At 42.8% G+C, this 8,029-nt stretch overlaps 1 long non-coding RNA gene across 1 annotated transcript; it reads right to left on the bottom strand.

Moving 5' to 3' along the window:
• Positions 1-2,286: 2,286 nt before the first annotated feature.
• LOC139062606 (uncharacterized) lies at positions 2,287-3,610 on the bottom strand. The gene is made up of 3 exons (XR_011516156.1): positions 3,116-3,610; positions 2,521-2,629; positions 2,287-2,425 (listed from the first exon to the last, which is right to left on the bottom strand). It is a non-coding gene; the product is annotated as an uncharacterized lncRNA (long non-coding RNA).
• Between the last annotated feature and the right edge of the window lie 4,419 nt (positions 3,611-8,029).

Raw genomic sequence — 8,029 nt, forward strand, 5'->3', positions numbered from 1 at the left:
ATATCAGGAGTCTGTGGTGGTGGATGCTCTACCATATCAGGAGTCTGTGGTGGTGGATGCTCTATCATATCAGGAGTCTGTGGTGGTGGATGCTCTACCATATCAGGAGTCTGTGGTGGTGGATGCTCTACCATATCAGGAGTCTGTGGTGGTGGATGCTCTACCATATCAGGAGTCTGTGGTGGTGGATGCTCTACCATATCAGGAGTCTGTGGTGGTGGATGCTCTACCATATCAGGAGTCTGTGGTGGTGGATGCTCTACCATATCAGGAGTCTGTGGTGGTGGATGCTCTACCATATCAGGAGTCTGTGGTGGTGGATGCTCTACCATATCAGGAGTCTGTGGTGGTGGATGCTCTATCATATCAGGAGTCTGTGGTGGTGGATGCTCTATCATATCAGGAGTCTGTGGTGGTGGATGCTCTACCATATCAGGAGTCTGTGGTGGTGGATGCTCTACCATATCAGGAGTCTGTGGTGGTGGATGCTCTACCATATCAGGAGTCTGTGGTGGTGGATGCTCTACCATATCAGGAGTCTGTGGTGGTGGATGCTCTATCATATCAGGAGTCTGTGGTGGTGGATGCTCTACCATATCAGGAGTCTGTGGTGGTGGATGCTCTATCATATCAGGAGTCTGTGGTGGTGGATGCTCTACCATATCAGGAGTCTGTGGTGGTGGATGCTCTATCATATCAGGAGTCTGTGGTGGTGGATGCTCTACCATATCAGGAGTCTGTGGTGGTGGATGCTCTACCATATCAGGAGTCTGTGGTGGTGGATGCTCTATCATATCAGGAGTCTGTGGTGGTGGATGCTCTACCATATCAGGAGTCTGACTAAGTACCTGTGCCTGAACCTCTCTGTGTCTAGTTCAAAAGACCTGAAAGACCTGCTGTAAGCAGGCACAGGTTAAGATTTTAAAAGAACCTGCAAGGTGAACAACACAACACAATATAAATCTTTATTATTATTGTACGCTGTACAGTTAGAATAAACTTGCATGCTCAGAAGCCACGTATGATTACATCTCCTACAGGTTGCCTGATGCTGAACTTCGGGCAGCTGCGTGTGACTGTACTCCCGTGGAACAACCGCCTGTGGGAGGAGTCGTTGTGTTGCTATTAGGAGTTTGGGTCGGAGTCCTGGGTTTGTGTTCCCTTTAATCTCTTCCTTAGCCTTGCTAGTCACCATTGCAGAGCACCATGGAGAGGCTTACCTAAAAACTCTTCTCATGGGGCAGGCACATCCTCACACACCTGTGACCCCATCCTTGAATAAAAGCTGGTAGCTGGTCACTCATCAGAGTGTTTTAACCCATATCTAGCCCATGACTCTGCCGTTTTTCAAACTTACGTTCTCATGTTCTATGCAGATCTATGGGAATTCTTTCCTTGAAGCTCCTGATCACACAACCATACTGGCAGTCGGCTTACCCACTACCTTCTGCTCACCCGCTTGCAACTCATGTTGTCATTCTCCCAGACTTCTGGTTGTTTCTCCACCATTCTGCTGTCTCCCGTCTGCACTACAATTTCAGACTGTAAGTACCTAAACTTTTCCTTTTGTAAGTCATTCTTTAGTCATTACTAACACTCAATTTTACCTCAGGGCCTTCTGATCTTTAAACACTAAAACCTGTGGCTCCATCTCTGTGGCGTTTCTCAGTCTCTGTAAGCTACCTGCACAGTCTGAGAAAAACCTGACCTGTTGCCTCTTACTAACCTCTGCTCTTCTTCGCAGAAGCTTCTGGTTCCTGATCTCCAGCAGTTACTTCTTCAGTCATCTGTCAAACATTTTAATAAACTGTTTTTAGCTCATTTGTCTCCTGAGTTTCTCTGCATGAAGGTCAGGTTATTGCAAAAATCATGACATCAGCAATTACTTTGCACCACTCTGTTAAACAGCTGATATTAATTTCAAGTGTATCTTTAAAAATACATTGAAAGTCAAAGTGAATGAAAGGCATCCATTCAGCTTTCGGTGTCTAATGCAGGATTTTATGGACAGGCACCAAAACAGGAAATTTATAAACTGAGATTTATTTACTAAATCAGGTAAACCGTAATAAAATACTAATGTTTAAAGTCCAGAGGAGGGAGGAAGGCTTTATAGCAGGGGTATGCAATTCTAGTCCTGGATGGCTGGTATCCAGCACGTTTTAGTTGTTTCCCTGCTCCAACACACTTGAATCAGTGGTTGAATTACCTGTGCAGCAGCTCTGCAGAAGCCTGTTAATTATCTGCGGACTGAAATCAGGTGTGTTGAAACAGAGTTAAAACTAAAACGTGCTGGATACCGGCCCTCCAGGCCCAGAAGTAAATACCCCTGCTTTATAGGCACAGAGAACTCCCATCAGGATCCTGGAGACGGCACAAGGAGAGGACGACATGAGTGTGCCCTCCCAGATCACACCAACACCACCTGACCACATGGAGGCATGTGTAAGAAAGAAAAACTGGTGATGTATGAGATCTAAACAAAAACTACGAACAAAATCAATTTTACAGTTGTTTAACCTGCTGAGCATCGCCTCCCCAAAGAGCAGCACAAAGGTGCAACTGGCTCAGAACCAGGGTGCTCCGTAATGCAGGTAGTCACCTCCTCCTGCTGACACCCGAGGATTACCTACAACAAAGGGAAAACTGATATCAATAAGGAAATAATTAAATCAGAGCTAAAAGTTTAATTTTAGTGTGACATTTGAGATTGTGGGAAATAAATGTGGACATTATGATTTTTTATTGTGGGGTCAGTACCTTGGGCGTTTCTCTGTAGCAACATTTTGTCTGGCTGACAATGAAGTAGAAAAGTCACCAGTTGAGGCAGAGTTAGACTATATTACTCCAGCTAAGCTAAATGTAGCTAAACTAGACACTATTCACCAGACTATGGTTACTATAGATTTACTAGAGAGTTACATCATAAAATCCATTTGTTTCACTGAAAAAGGAGCAGGCAGAACTATGAACTTGTTTAGTCCGTCCAAGTAACATGGAATAAAAAATACATGTATCTGTATGTAAATGTAGTTTAAAAGTCTTCCCACAATAGCTCATGTAGATTCTGAGTTATACCATAAAAGTCCTGCAGTTCCACTAAAAGAGTATTTACCTGCAAAACAGCCTGTTAGCTCAGCTTTCTGCTGCTTCCTCTGTAGCAGGTTAGCAGTACACAGGTTAGCTCTAATAGCTGCAAAGTCTCTGATGTTCCACAGGTTCCTGAAAAATTAGCAAACTTATTAACATAAACTGCAATAATTTATTCCATGAAACCAGTAATGAATATGTTAAGATGAGTTTTTAATACGTCTCTGGAACAGTAGACCATTGTCCTGAGGCTAGCACAATGGCTTGCTTAGCAGCTAGCTAGTGAGCTAGCGTCTGGTTAAAACCAACTTAAAAAGTGGCTTAACTTACAGATTAACTAAGAAAAGATAAAATATATTATCAATACTCACTTTAGATCCTCAGCAGACACCACAGACAGCCGAAATAACCTGTTTGGGGCTCAAAATTCATGTTGTTGACCGAGGTGGGAAAAAAAATGTCTGGGAGGCTACATCACTTCCAGGTCACTGAACTGTCACTCAAGAGAAACCACTGTCCTATGGGAGAGGACTTCTCAGAAGTCCCGCCCACCCGAAAGGGTTATGTCAGAATTGCAACCAAAAACTCAGGGATTGCAAAGGAGAAAGCCAGAAAGTGTAAGTGCAAATCTGGTAGTGAGAGCAAAGCTGTGAGCAGCGAGAACAAAACTAAGGAAACTGATAACAAAAACACATAGAGGCAAACAGAAAAAGGAAACATACTTTGTTACTCATTTTAAGAAGTTGATTCAGATAGTAAGTTTTACTTTTGAAACATGTTTTTTTTCCTTTAGTCAATATTTTTGTTCTGTCAATTTCTTAATTTTTGTTTGACCGTCAAAGTGTTTTTCTTGATCATTTTAAGAATCTGATTCAGATCGTAAGTTTTTCTTTTGAAACCCATGTTTTTTCTCTCAATGTCTTAAAATTTGTTTGCTCTCCAAAGTGTTTTTCTTGATCCTATTGGCACAAATCTAATCCCATACATCTGCCCCAGGCGCCGGCCTCCAAGGGCCCGTCGCCTCCTCGTCTGCCGCAGGCGCAGGCCTCCTGACTCTGCTGATCCCTGCCGCCTCTCCTGTGGTCCTTCGGTTCCTCTGGGCCCTCCCTCCGGGTCCCCCTCCTCCCGCCCTGCTCCTTGTTCCTGTGGGCGTCTGGGATCCGCCCTTTGAGGGGGGGGGGGGGGGGGTACTGTCACGCCCTGTCCTGTCTTCTCTTTGGTTTTAGTCGGTGTCTCCGTTAATTGCTCCCACCTGCCTCTTGTTTCCCAATCACCATAGCTCCCTCTCCCCGTGTATTTAAACCCCTTCTGTTCTGTGTTCCATGTCGTGTCATTGTTTCAGTGTCCAGCGTGCTTCATTAAAGAAACTAATGGTAAAAGTACCTAGCTGTTTTCCTTCTTCCTCCCCGCGTTTGGATCCTTATCTGATCACCGCCTCGCGGCCCGGCACGCTCGTGACAGACAAGTTCGACATTTTTGGGGAAGGAAAGACAGGAAATCAGACGCGGAAATGGAGAGAAGCTCCCGAGATTTTCAGAATAAAGAATGTACTGCCTTCCGGTTGCTTTACTCTTAAAAACAGTTACTAACTGTGCGGCCCCGTGAGAAGTTATCACCTAGCTAGCGGTCTCCTTTGTTTTTCAGGTCCGTATTGGTGATTATAAAACGGACAGAACATAAAACACAAACCTTTTGGAGCCATGCTGTAGTTTTCTCCTGCTTGTTGTTGTGTTTACTGACGAAGTCACTCGTGTGACTTCGTGCTCGTTCTGTGACAGCTGCTCCCCTGCTACGTTGCGTCTCGTGGGAAGGGCCGAGCAGCAGCTTACGCGAGCAAGACGTGCTGCTGCAGTAAAGTGCTGCTGACGGCTCTGGTGGAAAGAAGGGGTTAGACTTTATGAGCCATTCAGGGAACATTAAAGAGAATTTCTACAATAGAAATTAGTCTGTGTTCTTTTTTTGCTGAGATCCTAAAATCCCGCCCCTCTTACCTGACATTTAGACCCACTGAAGCTGTAGAAGTGTGTATGTGAGTCTGCGTTTGTTATCAAAAACATTTTAGGATCAGGAATTAAAAAAAACAAAAGCTTGACTCTAATTATGACCTCACACACACAAGTGCACGTGTGCAAACACCCACAAACAGGCCGATTATGTTTGAATCTTCCACCGTTTTCCGAGAAGCGGTCCCAGTCTCTCATCAACAACTGGTATGCAACTGGCAGCTCTGGTGCGACCAAACATTTGGGGGAGGAAAGCACAGTATTGAAGCTAAGAATACCTTTTGGTTAGTCTTAGGTGTGTTCTTGCTGTGCGTTATTTCTGATTCCATGTTGTCGGCCGGCAGCCGTCGGCGAAACTGTAGCGTCAATAACAGGTAACAAACCCGTTTCTGTGTTTTAAAAAAGAATGACAACATGGAACCTTTTGGTTAGGTACCTTCCAACCAGTCAAGCGTAGTTTTCGTCCTATTTTTTGTTTTTCTATTTATTGGAGATGTTCCTCGTTTGATCCGAGAGGTTTAGGCGTAGGGCGGGGGTCAGGATCAAGGAAGACCTGGCAAAATCTGTCTAAAAACTGATGTTTTTTAAAGGTAATACAAACAATAAAATTACTAATCGACTAATTGTGTTGTGCATAAGGTATAGCCTGTTGCACTAGGATGCAGCTGCTCTAATATACCCATCATTAGCCTCTAGTTTGAAGTGTGATCTGTTTCATGTCATCTAATAAACAACAGAGAACTCATGTTTGTCTTAGCTTGGTGTGTTTGCTGTTGCCGTGGTAACAAACTTGTTCATACAGTTGTTTATACAATAAATCATTAGCGTTTGTAGCATTAGAGCAAATACGTGACATACGTGCACTAAAGGTAATAAGTCACTATCACTACTGTTGTTGCTACAGCTATAAATACAAGTAACTCTCTCTTGATGTTAGCAGCTAACGAGAGGTAATTAGCTTACAGAAGCGTTCTACGCCACAACGTGATTCCTTTTAAGATGTTTATGCATCGCCGTTGTACTCCCGCGAAAGGAGGGTTCTACTTTGCAGATTTTGCACTCTACGTGCTTCTCTTTTGTCTTTGTAAAATGTTCCCAAATCTTTGAGCTACATGGCCGGCTCGCGATGATGTCCGGTTTTTCCAGTGAAGCAATGGCCGACCCGGATGGCCACTACTGCGCATATGCCTTGAGCAGAAAGGCAGAAAGCAGCATAAGGTTAATTGTTAATGTATTTTCTCACTCAGCAGTTTCATTCATCATTCATGCAAAATACAATCATCAACAGTCTCCTGAGTGAAAAAAAGGGGGAGGAAGAAAAAGTCTTGTATGACCTACCCCTTTCTACTTCATACAATATAATTTACAGAATGGCCTTTTACACAAACCAAGTATATCCTTATCTTTGTAAACAACATCACAATAAAACATCAATGTACTTATTCAATATTTACTTATCAATCATAGGATTCCATGATGTTTTTCTTTATATAGTATCTTAAATTAATTGGTAGTTAAACATTTTTTCAGGTCATGATCCAGATTATTCCATAATTTTACTCCGTATACTGAAATACACATTTGCTTTAATGTTGTTTGTGCAAAAACTCTTTTAAACTTAGGCTTCTTTCTATTTTTTCCATCATTTGAAATCAAAACAAAAAACTTCTGTAACTTCACTGGCAGTAACCTCTTTTTTGCCCTGAACATAATTAGTGAAGTTTTCAAATTAACCAAATCCCTGAATTTCATAATTTTTGATTCAATCAAAAGTCTTTTGGTATGTTCTCTAGCATCTACTTTATATATAATTCTCATAGCTTTCTTCTGTAATAAAAACAAAGGATTAGTGTTTGTTTTATATGTGTTGCCCCAAACCTCTATACCACATGTGTCAGACACAAGGCCCGCGGGCCAGAAGCGGCCCGCGGAGACTTTTTATGTAGCCTGTAAGATAAATGTCGAAAATATATTAAAACTGACCCACTGGCCAATTTTACCGCAAAGACTACAACTCCCATGATGCTTTGCGTCGTTAGCGCGGAGCCAAAGCGCCCCCTCCTTTGTGTTTTTTCCAGCGCCTGCTGCCGGTCTCTGCAGCTCCGCTGTCTCGGACAAACCACTCCTCTCACTCAGCGCTGAGTTTACTCAGCTATTTTCCGACGTTGAAGCCCAGAAACAGAGATTCTAGCCGCTCAGTAATGTGTTCACGACTGAAAGAGAAAGTTTTTCAACTAACGTCCAGACAGAGCTGATATAACTCCAGCGAGCAGCGACACGCTCAAACCAGCACGACTCTGTGGCTGCTGTCGTTGTGTTTCCTCCCCGACACACAACAACGTGGTCAAGCTGCTCAGACATGTTCATCAGCACAAACCTATGTGAGCACCTGTTGTCATCTAATGTTGTCATTATTATGATGAAGATGAACAAAACAACAGGAGTCTCCTCCTCAGCTCAGATCAACCCCATGATGCAGGTATCTGGCTGGAACAGGTGAGCATCACAGTAAACCAGTGGAGCAAACTGAGCTTTAAATATGTTGGTTTTATGCTCTTTTTCTGCTCCAAAACATGAAAGTTAACAGGTGAGATGTTGCATTTTCATTTAAGATAAAGTGATATTTTATTTTGTTGTTGGCCCGTGAGAAAAGATTTAACCTACAGTAAACAGGAAGTGGAAAGGCTGCAGATAGAGGAATAGAATAGAAAATCCCTTTATTGTTCCTCAGTGGGGAAAGCTAGACGTCACAGCAGCGATGACACGTATTACAGGAGAAAAAAGGAGAATAAAAAATAAGAAAAATGAATAAACAAGAAAACATAAATCCTGAATAGATTTAAAAAATGCTGATTATAACACAAGTAATGAATACCACTGATGCCTTTTATTTAAAACTGACTTGCTCGTGTGTAATTTGGTTATTCCACATTCAG

The sequence above is a fragment of the Nothobranchius furzeri genome, chromosome 14 (genome assembly GCF_043380555.1).
Source record: "Nothobranchius furzeri strain GRZ-AD chromosome 14, NfurGRZ-RIMD1, whole genome shotgun sequence".
Taxonomy (NCBI): Eukaryota; Metazoa; Chordata; class Actinopteri; order Cyprinodontiformes; family Nothobranchiidae; genus Nothobranchius; species Nothobranchius furzeri.